At 38.9% G+C, this 16,422-nt stretch overlaps 1 protein-coding gene across 4 annotated transcripts in view; it reads right to left on the bottom strand.

Moving 5' to 3' along the window:
- LDLRAD4 (low density lipoprotein receptor class A domain containing 4) overlaps positions 1–16,422 on the bottom strand; it is a 436,727-nt gene that overhangs the window by 68,877 nt on the left and 351,428 nt on the right. Inside the window, exon 1 of one of the 4 annotated variants that reach the window (XM_049620503.1) lies at positions 12,381–13,136. The exons of the other annotated variants lie outside the window; for them this stretch is intronic. The gene's annotated coding sequence lies outside the window, so the exon portion shown is untranslated. Of the gene's footprint in view, positions 1–12,380; positions 13,137–16,422 lie in introns of those variants that run through there. 4 annotated transcript variants of the gene reach the window in all.

The raw sequence follows: 16,422 nt of genomic DNA, 5'->3' as shown, positions 1-16,422 counted from the left end.
TGGCGAGCCCTGACTCCAGTTTGTTGTTGGAGATAGCTCTGTTCCCTTCTGCTCCTCAGGCCCCCTGCCACAGCAGAGGCAGCCATCAGAGACCACGGAAGACACTTCTTCAGCTAAGGCAGCTCTGGCCCAACCCCTGGGCATCCCTTGCCTTCCTCTTTCTCATAGACAACTGGTAGGCCTAAAAGACAATGCATTACAAAAGCCCTCCAGGACATAACTAACTGGGAGTTAGGGATACTTTATGGGGAACTGCAGTCACAGGAAGCCTATTTCTTTGGTGCTATGGCTTTGTTTTATGTTAATACTTTGAGTTCAAATCATGATAAGATACATTAATACTTTGAGTTCAAATCATGAGATTTAATTGTCTTTGCTTTTCAGACAAGTGTATACTGGATGAAATACTCAGAATTCCAAAGCAGTACTGTAGGCATAACTAACATGCAAGGAGCAAGTTTCACTACAAATTCCCACTGGCTTAGCATCACTTTTAATGTGTCTCCATTTCCTTTCTTCTTTTTTTTTTCCTTTTTCTTTTTCTTTTTGTTGGGGAAAGGGGAACAGTGTTGGCAGAGGCACAGAAAACAAGGTTTCTTCAGATAATTGAGGAGATTTAAACCTAAGTTGTGCCAAGCCTAAAGAATAATATACACCTGGACTTTTTAATGACCCCACAAGCTACAGGGAAGTTAACAAGGGAAGGCTGGATGGCTGCCACAGTAATGAAAGAAAAATGGTTTCAGGCAAACTGCCAAATCAGGAGAAATGGGAGGTGGTGAGGAGAGGGAAGAGATAGCAGGAGCAGAAGAAAGGTCGCTGGGGTTCCTCAGTGTCCTTTACTTGCTATGGGTAAATACTGACTTAGTTCCCATGAAGGTTTTAGGTTTGGGTTTTTAGTATGTGTTTTTTGAAGAAAATGGGAACACATGAATAAACTGTTTACATTCTCAGAAACACAAAAACCAAGGAGAATAGGTGAGGAAAAGGTTCTTAGAGCACTGATCATGCAGGTCTTACCAGACAAGCAACCCCAACCCTCAGGGACTGGCTTACTCAGCAGAGGTAGGCAGCACGGGTGCTGGCCTTGGTTTACAAACAGGAGGGAAAATAGCCAGAGATGTGCGATTTACCCTCAGACATAACAACTTACACTTGTTTCAAAAGAGGACTTCTTGAAATAACAGCCATTTTCTGATCTAGAACACTATTCCATTTAGGGGGAAAAACGAAAATAAAATTCCTAATAACTACCAACAAAAAGCATAGTAAGGGGAGAAATATGGTGGTTTGAAAACAGTCTATCTATGACCTGGCTATGAGGATTTAAACCACAGCTCAGACAATTATTGAGGGGTCTTGAAAGGCCATCTGTTTAAAGATCCTTGAGAACAGGGATCTGTTTTGTGGCTTTTCTATTTCCCATGGCATTTGATAAACACTTAAGTACTTCTTGATGTATGAGAACTATGGGTTCTTCTGTTTATCAGCCCCAGAAGCTATAACCATCTATTCCTGTTGACCTGCTCATGTCAATACTGTCGAGGCCTTCTATAAGGAAGCTCTGTCCCCTATATTTCTTTGGTTGAGCTGAAAGGAGTAACATGGAAAAGCCACAGAAAATGTCCTTTGTATAGACTTACCTATTCTTAAATGAGAAATAGCTATCCCCCTTTACTTCTTCCCTTATGCCATATATCTAGAAAACCATTCTTTTGTGAACAGATTTTGGGAGTCAGGACACTCAATATTCACTCACCAGCAACTCTTTAAGTTGGGATATAGTCCAACCATCCAGAACCCAAACCCCTCTTCCTGCTGGCATCCACGAGCATGGCTTGAAAGATTTTCATCTGGGGTGCCTGGAAGGCATCTCTTTAATTCCGCCACCCATTCAAAATTAAACTGGATATAATTATCAACCTAAAAAATGCTTTGTGGATTTTGGTTTACAGATTAATTAGGTGCTGTGAACATGCTCATGTTATCAAAAAAAAATATCATTAGTTATCCCTAAAACCTTTGAAAGATATCTGTCATCCTCAATGATAAAAGTATTGTTTTATTAAAAAAAATAAAGTGATGGGAAATCGTAAACCTGGGGTATACCGATGGTAAACCATAGGGTCTGTCCCCAAATAGTCATAAATGGGAAATGGAGGGTTAAGTTTCTTCCTTTCCTAACAAAGAACTGTATTAGATACACTAGATCAAGCAAAACAGTCTCAATATAGAGGGTAACAGTTGGTTCAAGTTCTACCTTCCTTTCTCAGTCTGATCTATTTTAAGTCTGCAGCAGAGGAAACTTGGCAGCTGAATGTTTCCAAAAGTTAGCATGTCACTTCCCTACTTCAGATCACATATGAGGGCACAGTCTGAAAAGTACAGAGATTCCTGGGGTGGGAGGAAGGCTGGTGACAACTCAGAACTCCTATGTGTCATAAGTTCATCAATATCCTATCAATAGCCTTTCCTGATTTTTTTAAATTGAAATTCACTGAAAATGAATCTGAAAAAAAAATGGATCCTGTTAAGTGGGTGGAAAAATGGGACAAGATCAGGTTTAACTGATTTAGGTCAGCAGAGCTGGCTGAGAGTTACAAATTTTCAAGGTGGTCAATCTGGGTCTTGGGGGTCAAGGATGATGATGTCCCTGATAATCCCTCTACCAAATACAGTGTATGTTGTCATTTACTCTCCTAACAGCCTATATCCACCTATAAAGTAGGTATGATTATCACCTTTTTTACAGATGCAGAAATGGAAGTTTAGAGACATTAGCAACTTCCCCAAGGACACATCTCTTTAAAAGTGACGAAACCATGATTTGGGGGTCTGAATCCACTTAATCCCAAAGTTCTCAATCACTCTACAATCCCAGAGATAAAGAAAGTCTTTGATGCCAGATGGGTAAGTAAAACTGAGGAGCTTTATATTTCCTATTGGATATTTTGGACTTTCCCTTTTTCCTTTCTTAGGTGAAGATAAATATCTTTGGATTTTTAAGTTTTCTCTAGCATAATAGTACAACAATTATTTATGATTATAGGGGGATTTGATAATCAGAAAAGCTTTTAGGTTCAGCTTTTCCAAAATTAATTTCAGATTCATAGTGCATCCTCCTTGTGCCGTATCACTAAGGTAAACAAATGTATATTTTAATGCCTGATCCCTCTCAAGTTCCAAGAAACATTAGCGTAAGTCCCTCATCAAATAAAGGCAAGTTGCAGTGTATGTGTTTGCGAATGGGTGTCCCCACATTCCTGATTTTTTGAACATGTTTCTTGAACTATAATCAGGACACCACTCATGATGATGAAGTATACTTCCAACAAATGAAATGACTCCTCTGCTCATCAAGTATCTCAGCTGCAGTGTTTAATCACATGGCAGAAACCATTTATTTTCTCATATATTTCTCCTTCTTGAAAAATCTCTTAATTATCTCATTTACTCCAATGTAAAAATGGTACTCAAAAATTTAATTACAAGTACAAAATCTTAAGGAATTGTAAAGCATGCATCTATTTATTATTTAGAAATATTCAAAATCCTAAATTGTATGACCTGAGGAAAAATTACTGGGTAATGCTCAAAAGAAAAGGGTAAAGGACAATATGATACATTAACAGAAGCCCATCTTAAAAAGGGTCAAACAAAACTAATCATTAACACGTTGTCTCCCAAAATAATTTTACCTGTTCATTTCAGATAAAAAATCTGAAAACGTTTTAAACACAGAACCTGAAGAATAGCTACAGTGGAAGGTCCCTAATATATACTTGGGATATTCCCAGAGACAGTAAGGTCTGGAAACTGAGAAGTTTTATATCCCCCTTATATGACATAATCATAGCCATTGTAGAAGTGAGAAGACAAAATCAAAACTCTTAGGATGCTTTCACAAGGTCCCACAGGTGTATGTAGAAAACTCAGGACTAGGCTCACTGTTTTCCTTTATTTCACACAGACTTGAAGTGTTTTTGTTGAGAGAGCCATAGTCGTGCGTACCAACTGGCTCACAGATCACCTGCAGAATCTTCAATGGGTAATTTCAACCACAGCTCTGCATTGTTTTTTACTTTTAAAGTTTTACTTATTTTGAGAGAGAGAGAGAAAATGTAAGCAGGGGAAGGGCAGAGAGAGAGAGAAACCCCAAGCTGCACTGATGGTGCAGAGCCTAACTCAGGGTTCGAACCCACCAACAGTGAGATCATGACCTGAGACAAAACCAAGAGTCAGATGCTTAACCAATTAAGCCACCCAGGCACCCCATAGCTCTGCATCCTATTTCCTATATTCTTATCAGCCACACCAACAAGAGCTACTGCTTCTTGAACACTCAAAATGCTTGAAATTGGAGTCTTCTTTAATTACTATTCTCAACATAAAAGGTTGAGGTTTAAAGAGGAAGCTTAATCTCATTAGGACCCTTTCACAGACAAACCAACAAGATAAACTCTGATTTCTTGTGGGAAAAAATTAAATTCAAAAATAGGGATAAGGAGAATTTTTCTGTTTTTCAAAATCTTGTCACTAAGTAACCCAGAGATCTTTAAGGGAGTCCCTCAGAATCCTACTGAGTCATAGCTGAAATCCAAGTCCCCTGGGACCTTTTGGATGATGTGTCAGCCCCACTTCTTTCCAGAAACATGGAGACTGATACTTCAGGTGCAGATCTCTTCTAAAGCTGGCCAAAGTCAGTAGTCCCAGCCTGGGAAGTAGGAAACCAGAATTCCTTAGAGTTCTGAGATTGTGCCAAGTTACCTATCACTTTCCAACATTTGTTCAGAGCCACAGAGAAAAACTCAGCAATCAGACAGATGCTTAGTGACTTGGGTTTTCATACAACTTCCTTCAGTAGTCTCACCTATAATATTTTCAGGGTATAGCTAGCTCATGCCAATAGACACAAAAGCAAAGGGACACTCTTATAATCACTTCACCTACTACTGATGGCTTCAACTCCCTAAAAGTAATTCCCTGGTTCCCCTATTTGTTTTGAACCCATAAATTTAGAAAGAAAATATAAAAGCAAAACAGGAACTGAGGAGTTCCACTTTTTCTGCTAATAGTTAACCTAAAAGCTAAAAAGTCCCCAGTATACTTGAAAACTATCAAACCAAAGGACTGAACTAGGAGATTCTTTATTGCTGGGTTTCAACACTCCGCCTGGTAGACTGTGAAATGGCAGACAGCAATTCACAGACAGAAGACTCATGTCTCCTGGTTAGAGGGTGTTAAGGCACTTCCCAGACACTTGTAGCAATCTTGTAAACCACACAATATTTGAGGTAGAAGAGGCCTCACAGATCTCTAGCCAACTCCTGTGATGGGTAAGTTGGGGCCAGGAGAAGAGAAATGACTTAGCCAAGGTCAATGAAAAAGTAATTCATGGAGGTGCTATCAAAACCCAGTTTCTTGACTCTCAAAAGTGTGATCTTGGTCTCCAGTCTTTGAGGAAATAATAAATACATTATATGTACACATACATATTCACATATATATCCACAAACACATACATTTATTAATTCTAATTCTAGACAAATAGAGGCTAATAATCTGTTGTAATTTTTTAGCTGATTGGCCTGTAAATGTAATTAGCAAATTATAAAATCAACTTGGCTTACGTATCTAGACATTTTCCATGAATGCTATTTCAGGGTAGGTACCACCTTTCCAGGTCTCTGCCATTCATTTGCTAGAGGAATGAGTAATAGAAGTAGTTGTAGCACTTCAGAGACCCCAGTGATGAAGCAGCAATGTAGATGTTGTTCTAATCACCTGCTAAGTACTTAAGCACTCCTTAGCTATTAGTCAATAATTATTTACTAAGGAAAAATGGAAGTAGGGATTTTCTCTTTCCTTAAAGAGATGTTTACATGGGAACCCTCTTGCACTGTTGGTGGGAATACAAACTGATGCAGCCACTCTGGAAAACAATGTGGAAGTTCCTCAAAAAATTAAAAATAGATCTACCCTATGACACAGCAATAGCACTGCCAGGAATTTACCCAAGGGATACAGGAGTGCTGATGCATAGGGGCACTTGTACCCCAATGTTTATAGCAGCACTTTCAACAATAGCCAAATTATGGAAAGAGCCTAAATGTCCATCAACTGACAAATGGATAAAGAAGATGTGGTTTATATACACAATGGAATACTACTTGGCAATGAAAAAGAATGAAATCTGGTCATTTGTAGCAACATGGATGGGACTGGAGAGTGTTATGCTAAGTGAAATAAGTCAGGCAGAGAAAGACAGACACCACATGTTTTCACTCATATGTGGATCCTGAGAAACTCAACAGAAGACCAGGGGGGGAAAAGTTACAGAGAGGGAAGGAGGCAAAGCATAAGAGACTCTTAAATACTGAGAACAAATACGCACTGAGTAGGTGATGGGCACTGAGGAGGACACCTGTTGGGATGAGCACTGGGTGCCATATAACATATAAGTTCCTGAAAATTGGCAAGGCATTTCTGAGAAGAAAGGTATCAAAGGTATCAACTGGGTAGCTGATGTGCTTCACAATCCCATGATTGCTCAAGCTCATGAGATGGTTAATTGATGATTTCTCTCGAGCATGTTAGGGATGGGAGGAGTTACTCTTGGAAGAATTAGAGGTATACATTTATTACATTAAGTCAAATTACACCATAACATTTATTCTTAACTATACCTGTTAACAGAAGGTAACACTGGCATAAATATTCTTTAGTAATTCGTGTATGATGCTATTATATATTTTTCATAGTTATAATGTATTTAACTCCTATCAAAATTATTTTGCATTTCTTCTTTTAAGATTAGTTATTCAGAGAGAGAGACAGATAGACAGACAGACAGACAGTGAGAGAGGGAGAAAGAGAATCCCAAGCAGGCTCCACACTGTCAGTGCAGAGCCCGAGGCAGAGCTCTATCTCATGAACCTGGAGATCATGACCTGAGCTGAAATTAAGAGTCAGACACTTAACTGACTGAGCCACCCAGATGCCCCAAAATTATTTTGCATTTCTGAGCAAACACTAATATGAAAGATTACCCAGAAACATACGAAATCCCTATGGGTCTTTTGGTTAGCCAATAAGCATTTACTATGGAGGCCCTGTATGTATGTACCCTACTAGAAATAAAAATTTGCTCCCCATGCTACATCAAGTGCTGCACATAATTCAGGTTTTGCCTACAAAAATTATAGCTTTTCTTTATATTGCTGCTTTAATGCTTTATGAGTAGGCTGAGTTAGCTGTGGCCAAAGTGTTGGGTTCAGAAATGTCTTCCACAATTGTTCCTCTTCACATTCCCTTGACAACCTGCCCCTGCTGGTCAGAAAAACTCATGTGAAAATGAAAGAACTAAGGCCAGGACAGGGGCCTTTGTATACCCCACCCCATCCCTCCCTGGGCTGGTCTCTCAATAATGTCTTCCTACTCTTCTGAACTCACGATTTCATTTTCTTCTGCCAGAGTGACACCTACTGGAAAGTATGTAGAAATGCAGTCCATTCCAGTGTTCTCGTCCTACTCAACATTCTCCCTGGTCTATTTTTGTACAAGGGTAAGAATTTCAACCAGCTTGGGTAAACACACAAGTTGTGTGATGTGAAGATAAATTTGGCAATGGTTGCTTAGGAACTGACAACAGTACAATCAATAGGCAGTTTCCCAGAGCACCCTACTCCAACACCTTTTGAAGTGCCAATCAAATCTGCAAAAACCATTCATTATATTTCAATATGTAAAATTTCCTTATGCCCTGGAAAATGATCAGATTTTGATTTTGTTTTAAAAAATTTCTAATTCAAATTCAAAGCAAAAATAATGAGACTGGTTATTAAGAATTTGGGTATACTGGCATCTAGTATCGGGGTGCCTCGGCTATTCAGTGAAAGTGATTGATGATGATGATGATGTTGTCATCGTCAAAAATGATGGCTAACACTTATATATACAACTTATATAGTGGTTTCTATATGCCAGATGCTAAGGTAGTCATTTCTTAACTCATTTCTTACCAGCTTCTGATCTCTTTATAAAAAACTTTGTCTAAAGGAAACCACCTTTAGGTACTAGTTTTTGAGAAGATCAAATTTAGATTAGGATCTTTTTCAAAGTATAGACAAAGTCTAACATTTGCTTATTATTTTCTTAAACCTGATGAATGGTCTGGAACATCCATGATTTTCATGGGTTGATTTTCAAAACAAAACAATACACTGATAATTATCTATATTTATACAGCATTAACCACCTTTTAAAGGGTGGTTCCCTTAATCTTTTTTTAAATTTTTAATGTTTCTTTTTTGAGAGACAGAGACAGAGCATGAGTGAGGGAGGGGTAGAGAGAGATGGAGACACAGAATCCAAAGCAGGCTCTAGGCTCTGAGCTGTCAGTACAGAGCCCAATGCGGGGCTCGAACTCATGAACCATGAAATCATGACGTCAGCTGAAGCTGGACGCTCAACTGACTGAGCCACTCAGTTCCAAGAGGAGTTCCCTTTAGACAAGGGGGGAAAGGATCACTTTACAGTGAGACACCTGACAAACACTACCTCAGCCAAGTGATCAAGGCCAATCAGCAGTCATAAATTGTCTTGGCCATATGTACCCTAGATCAGATGTACAAAGACTAGGAGGTAATCAGCAACAACCAATCACTTATCATGGAATTTTCCCAATATATTCCAACTTCTCCCATTGGCATGTCTTTCTTTACCAGGTAAAAGTCCTTTTTCCTCAAATCCATCCCCTACCTCTGGAAACCTACTTACACTTGAAATAAAACTAGTCTTGGGGCACTTGGGTGGCTCGGTTGGTTAAGCGTCCAACTTTGGCTCAGGTCATGATCTCTCAGTTGTGAGTTCAAGCCCCACACTGGGCTCTCTGCTGTCAGCAAAGAGCTCCTTTGGATCCTCTGTCCCCCTCTCTCTCTGCTCCTACTCCACTCACACACACCCTCTCTCTATCAAAAATAAATAAACATTTAAAAAAATAACAAAATAAAACAAATAAGACTGGGCTTATGTGCTACCTATTCCATGAAGTTGTCCTTGCTCTCTAAGTCAGAAGTGATTACTTTCAAATTTGTCTGTGTGGCTATTTGATCTAGACTCATAATTCCTCTTTTTATAAAAAGGCTTTCTGGGTTCAGGTAGTGCCAAGCACCATGCATCTACTTCAACCCTCACCTGTGTATTTCATATGATTAAAGAGGCATATACATTGCAGGTAATCATGTGTCTTCATTGGATTTTAAGATTCTTAAAAGCAGAGTCTATACCTATCTAATTTCTGTCAACTCAAGCTTACTCATTCCAGTGAGGCCCTGTGGCCTCCTAATAACATGTAGAAATGACATGACCTATCACAAGAAGGTAAGCTCTGTTCACTGAAAATGTTCTCTGATTGCCTGTATATAATAAACAATAGTCTCAGAAATTCAAAGTGATGATAAATAACTTACACTTCAATCAAGTTTCCAGACATGATGAATCCTACAAAACAATATCACTAATGCTAAAGAAGATGAGTTTTATTTACTCAATTTATGAATATGCAAATTATAGATCTCAGCAACTGGCTAGATAGGGCAGAAATGCATTCCAAAACTATCATTTGCTTCATGCTAGGTAGATAATAAATCTAATCTACCTAGATTAACATGGACTTGCAATTCTCTCTATAACCATGAAGTCACAAGGAAGACACTGACAAAGCTATTAAAACAGAATGGGAGAGAAAGATTCACACACACACAAAACTACCTACCACCTTTTTAGAAAATAATACAAATCCCAAACAATTTCCAAGCTTTAAGTAATCATCTAAGCCCCAGTTTCACTCCATTTACAAAATAATTTGATTATATACAGTATAAACTTCTTTCAACTTATAATTCTGTGTCTTTCTCTAATTACAGTGAGTCTCTTTGAGGCACACCTGGCTTACATATTAGGATAGACCATGTAACTCTTCTCTAAAACCAACTGATCTACTTTTCTTTGTACCCTAAGGTAACATCTGCTGTATATGTGATAGAGCTACAAAACAAAATTTAGATACTTAGAGTTTGCTATCTTCTAGCCCATTTCAAATGCAGATTATTTTCAGTAAGAGAACATCAAGAGGTTTCATCAGAAGTAATCTAGCTAATTTCTAAAAACAGAAAGAGAAGAGATAGATGAGAAAGAGGGAGAAGGCAAGTTGTGACCAATTTTACTGCTGTCTTCCTACAGTTGAACTTAAAATCTTGTACACCAAATTAACTGAGAAAGGTAGCATTCAAGTAACAGGACTCTATGTTATTCTTTCCTTTTATGGGTTACAATTAAAAGAAAAATTAACTTAAGTTCATAGTTTATTAATATTTCCTTATTTATTTTAACCTAACGTCCTTTTTCTGACCAGGACCCCATCCAGGATACCACATTACATGTAGTCACTATGATTCCTTAGGCTCCTCTTAGCTGTGACTGTTTCTCATATTTCACTTGTTTTTGATGACCATGACAGTTCTGAGGAATACTGGTCAGATATTTTATAGAATGTCCCTTAACGGGATTTGTCTGATTTTTTCCCCCTCGTGATTAAAGTTATGGATTTGAGGGAGAAAAACCATAAAGGCAAAGTGTCATTTTTGTTACATCATATCACTAGAGTACATACTATCAATGTGACTCGACTGTGGATGTTAACCTTGACCACCTGGCTCTGGTAGTGTTTATCAGGTTTCTCTACTGTCAAGTTACTCTTTCTCCACTCCTTTTTATATTATATATTCGAAGGCGGTCATGATGCACAGCCCACACCTCAGGAATAAGGAGTTATGCTCCCCCTCTATGGGGGTGACATATGTATATAATTACTGATTACCTTTTGAAAATATGCACAAGTGGAAATTACTAACCCAAAATTATTTTTAAAGTTTCTATTTATTTATTTTGAGAGAGTGTGTGGAGGGGTGGGGGGCAGAGAGAGAGAAGGAGCAGGCTCCATGCTCAGTGCAGAGCCCAACAAAGGGCTCAATCATGACCTGAGCTGATATCAAGAGTCAGACACTTAACCCAGGCACCCCTAAAATATTATTTTTAATGGTCAAGGTACTAAAATTTAAATTCTGTTATTATGATCCTAAACATCAGTTTTCCCTAAAGGAAATAATAATATTAAAGGGCAATAGTTCATTGTAGCAAAATATTAAGTAGACCTATTTGAAAGTAACTTTGGACCCTGAGTCTTTAGTTGTCTAGTTTAGTCTAGACATTCATGTGCAGATTTGGTGTCTACACACTCTACCTATATGTTACCCTTCCTACATTAGACTTGATCATATAAAGGTGAAGTATTAACAGAAAAGATCCTTTCTAAAGCCATAAGTTATATTAAATGCTTAAAATAGTACTACCAAAATATACAACAATTTCACCTAACATATATGGACTTGCTGACTTAGGAAAAAATTAAAAAACAACTTATCTTTTACATTCTCAGTTATATATACTGCTCTCGGCTAAATTTGGATTTTGGCCATAATTTGCAATATTTTTATAGGGGAATTATGTTTTTTTGTTCAAACAACTGAAATATAAAACATTTATAATAATGCTTGCACTGCGTATGACTCATTAGTCTATTGTTTCAATGCCATTTATGTGTAGAATGCCTACTGTGTGCCAGGTATCAGGGAAGCAGAAAAAAATAAGATAATTATATTATGTATTTCAGGCACAAGAAAGACGACAAATGGGATAATGGGATTAAATCCAAGCTATATGACTAGAATGATTAGAAGAAATAAAAGATACTAAGAGTTAAAGTGGACACCTAGATAGAGCCTTGGATCATGAGACTTAATAATTCACTGTACAGGCGTGCTTGGGTGGCTCAGTTGGTTAAGCGTCTGACTTCAGCTCAGGTCATGATCTTGCAGTTCGTGAGTTCACACCCCGTGTTGGGCACTGTGCTGACAGCTCAGAGCCTGGAGCCTGCTTCACATTCTTTGTCTCCCTCTCTCTTTGCCTCTCCCCCGCTCACTCACTCTCTCTCTCTCTCACAAAAATAAATAAACATTAAAAAAAATAATTCACTGTACAAATGGCAACCTGACTTGCTCCCAGGTCAGAAACTACACTCATGAAACCCATCAGGATTGGTCTCCTCATCCTGTATTAACACCAAAGGAGGAAACACACTAAAACACACACCACAACACATGGTGGTGGGCCAATGCTATTGTTTTTATATAAAGGACAGACACTATTATCAACAGTAGAAATGGAGATTTGCTGATGTATCTGAGTTGTTAACATTTAAATAAAAAAGGTATCAAAAAACTAAAGATTAATTAAGTTCCATGGTTATTAATGGGACTCACCCCCTGTTCTTGGCACAGCTCAGGGAACATAATGTTTCAACTTCTAAAAAGGAAAAACTGATGTTCAAATCATGCAAATAATTATTTTTGAGGAAACAAATCTTTTTAATTTAGGATTTTGCTAACTCTGTAATTTATTTCTGTGTTAAGAGACAGTTTTCAGACATACTTTGAGAGCACCATTCTTTAAAATCTTGTCTCACATCTTCAGATGCTTTTCTGTCATTATAACCAGTGTCTAGACACCCAAATTAAGTACTGTAAACCCAGCAACATCCAAAACGATCCTTGTGCCTTAGATAATGTGTACACAAGGTCACAAACACGTAAGTGTACAAATATTTTCAACATGCACCAAACAGGAGACCTTTATTTGTGGATAAAAATATTGATGTTGCTAAGTGATACTGAACAAATCACCAACTATAAGTCTTTTTTATTTATTTCCATCCATTTCCCACTCATAAACAACTTTAACGTTGTGCCAGGTCTACATATATTTAGACTCTACTAGAATGTCACATTTACTAAAAATATATAATAACTAAATACTAATGAATTATCATTTTTCAAATGCTTCCTTAAGAATATATCAAGGATGGGGGCGCCTGGGTGGCTCAGTCGGTTAAGCGCCGACTTCAGCTCAGGTCACGATCTTGCGGTCTGTGTGTTCGAGCCCCGCATCGGGCTCTGGGCTGATGGCTCGGAGCCTGGAGCCTGCTTCTGGTTCTGTGTCTCCCTCTCTCTCTGCCCCTCCCCGTTCATGCTCTGTCTCTCTCTGTCTCAAAAATAAATAAACGTTAAAAAAAAAAAAGAATATATCAAGGATGGGTGAAGTCTTAACTAATCAAATAATGAAGAAAATAAATAAATCCAAATCAAATAAAATGATTATAGTTAGTTTCAACCTAAATTCTAGGTCCCTTTTTGCACAGCAAACCCTCAATTTTTCTTAACAAGAGAGAAATAAAGCCAGGTAAAGAAAATCTATAGGTAATCCCAAACTGAAACTTAGTAAATACTGCACGCACATTCTCTACTAGGATAGCCAATGAAGAGGGAAACTGGCCAAATGTAGGTTTTGTCACCTTCCCCATACCTTCCAGGAGAGTATCACTTTCCAAAATTGGGACATAATAGGGAAAGGGAGTAGAGAGAAAAACTCCCCTAGAAGCCATGGGGAAAATTAGCCCCCAATCATTAGGAAATAGTGGGAGAAAAAAGAGTACCTGGCCACCCACCAAAGGCCCAAACCAAACTGTGCAAAGAACCATGGAGAGAGGCAGAATCAAGGAAACATGCTGAGGCTGGGCAGCATCATGATTTGTCAGGGCCTAAAGGAACCAGGAACTAAAAGAATCTTGAAGATATTTTCAAAGGTGCGAAAAACAAGGTGTAGAGTGAGTGCACAAAATGTGAGCAACATCTTTCCACATGCCTTCCCCAGAGCACTGGGATTCCATTACATCAGCAGCTATCCACCAGCACTCCAACAGCAAGGAAGAAGCAGAGGTGTCATGGAAAAAAGCTAGTAGACAACTGAAGAGATATGGGTTCTTGCCCTATCTCATCACTGGGTGCTGCAGGACTGGGATGCTCGCTTCGTCTCTGTGCCTCCCTTGGTTGATCTGCCCACTTCACAAGTCCAAATGCATTGCAGGTTAGGGGCTTCTTAGCCTAATTCTGCAAGTGGTCTCTTTCCCATTCTCCCTGCTTTCCCCTTTGGCTAGGGGCCCTTGACTGTCCCCTCCCTTCTCAGGTGCTCTGTGATATTATCCTGCCCACTCATCTAACATCACTTCCCCCAACTGTACCAAGTTTCAGATACTTTCTTCTGTCTTTCATGGTTCACTCGGACTGCCCCTGCAAACAGAGTATTAGGGTCACCTCCTTGCTCTCAGCTCTATCACATATGCTCTATGACAGCTGAGGCTTCAGCCACCTTGAAGGACTCACTGTTTCCCAGAATATGTAATTCTGGTCCAGAAGCATAACACAAATGAGTCTGTACACAGACAGAACATAAAATGGCTTCTTTGTAGAAAGAAATCCAACAGGAACACTTCATCTTTATAAGATGACCCTGAAGGAAAGGTCTGTGCCTATGTCCCAGGACTATGTGGGACGCCTACTGTTATTCCATCAGACAGGCTCCACCACTGCTTACAGGGTGATGAAAGACCCTGCTTTGTTCATGACCACTAGAAGTGAAGTCGAAAATTGGGTACTCCTAAGAATTTTCAAAAGTAGTACTGGTGGTCATTGTGACATTCAGAGATACACAGAAATCAACTGGCAGGGCACCCAGAAGATAAGAAGCACTGACTGCTCTGTTACTTGGTGATTTAGAGTCAAGTCTCTGGGAGTGGATGAGGAACAAGTATTCATACAGCACACTGCTGCAGGGAAGGTGTGGATGGTGGTAGTGTGCCAGAGGGTCCCAAACCAGGGTGGCAGGATCTGTGCATATCAGAGAGGGCTCAAAGGAGGCAAAGAATGGGACATGCCTAAAAGGAAATCAGCAATGGCTGGACACTGAGGAAAGGGCTCATACTTGACACAAGGGTCAGGAGACAGACTCTGGACACCACTTTCAATGTGACTCAGGTTCTTGCCCTTCATGAGATTCTCTGGAACATCCCTAGATTTGGGTTGTAGAACGAATCACCTGAGTTTCCATTATTTCTTATGGGGAAATCTGCTTTGATATACAAGTGGTTTGGTTGACAAGCATGTTTCCGGAACGAATGATGCTCCCAAACTAAGGTTTTAGTCTATTACAGTAGTACTCCATCTTTACAAGTGCCTCAATATAGCCAGTCTAATCCACCACAACCAGCACCTTCCTTATCACTGTTATCAGGGACATACCCTTTCATGTGACCATAGTGTGCTTTCATAACACAACTGAACCCAGCCATGTTCTACACCAGTGAGCTTTAGTTTACTCTAAGCCCTTTGCAGTTCCCAGTATGAAGTCTCTCCACAAATTCACTATGGGTTCTAGAATTTTGTTTTCATCAATCACAATGTGCCTAACACCAATCAGGTAAAGATTTTTCTTATGTTAGCTTTCTCTTAATTTCGGAAATTAAATAATGCCATGAATGAAACCATTTTCCTGTTACATTTGAAGTGAGTTTCTGCTCAGGGTTCTGCATTTTTTATATTCCTCTTGAAGCCATTCCTTATTCTCTCTTCAGAGCTACTACAACATTTTGTTGGAACCTTTTTTATGGTACTTCTCCTGTTCTAATTTATAATAATCTGTTTTCAAGTCTTAAGTAGATAATAAGCCCACCGAAGACAGCAGCTGTGGCTGATGTCTCTTTGTGGACATGGCCAACATTAAAAAAAAAAAAAAAAAAAAGTCCTGCTGAATAAAAATATGCTAGTTGGATGACAGCAGTAGTTCAGAATGACCCATGAGGCAGGTAATATCATTTCCATTTTATAGAACAAATGCAGTTCAGAAAAATAAAGCAACTTCAGTTCCCCAGGGACCAAACAAGTTCCCTGGGCTACTAAAGTGATAATGTCTAAGTCTGAACTTTCAAGTTTTGCTTAAAAAAGTAAAATTGTCCTCTTGACCACTCTACTGTCCACTTCAGGAGAAAAGCTACGAAAGCTGCAGCTACAAAAGCTGGAAGCTGTTAAATTCAACAAGAGTCCTATCTGCCCCCAGGCCTTGTTTGTCTGGAGCACAATAGGATCAGGGACGAATTTTAACTCTCTCTTCTTTTTTTAAAACTCTTTATTCTTATGGAGTTTCTTCTTTTAGGTCTTCTACCGAGCTCCAAATCCTATTCTTTCAGTAGCCACAGCCTTTTAAATGTTTCACTCCCATGCTCAAATATTTAGGTTCAGTTCCCTTTCTTTAGACATGTAAAAACACAATTATGTATCTGTTCTTCATTGTAAATGCCTCTGTAAGTAAAATACATTTAACAGAACCATTTGGTCTTTTTGAACCTTACACATAAAAATACCATGGCCTTGAGCTCCCTGACCAGATGTACCCCCAGCACCTTTTAGAAGCCGC

This window comes from Panthera uncia, assembly GCF_023721935.1.
Source record: "Panthera uncia isolate 11264 chromosome D3 unlocalized genomic scaffold, Puncia_PCG_1.0 HiC_scaffold_8, whole genome shotgun sequence".
Taxonomy (NCBI): Eukaryota; Metazoa; Chordata; class Mammalia; order Carnivora; family Felidae; genus Panthera; species Panthera uncia.
This window is presented reverse-complemented; position numbering and strand designations above follow the sequence as displayed.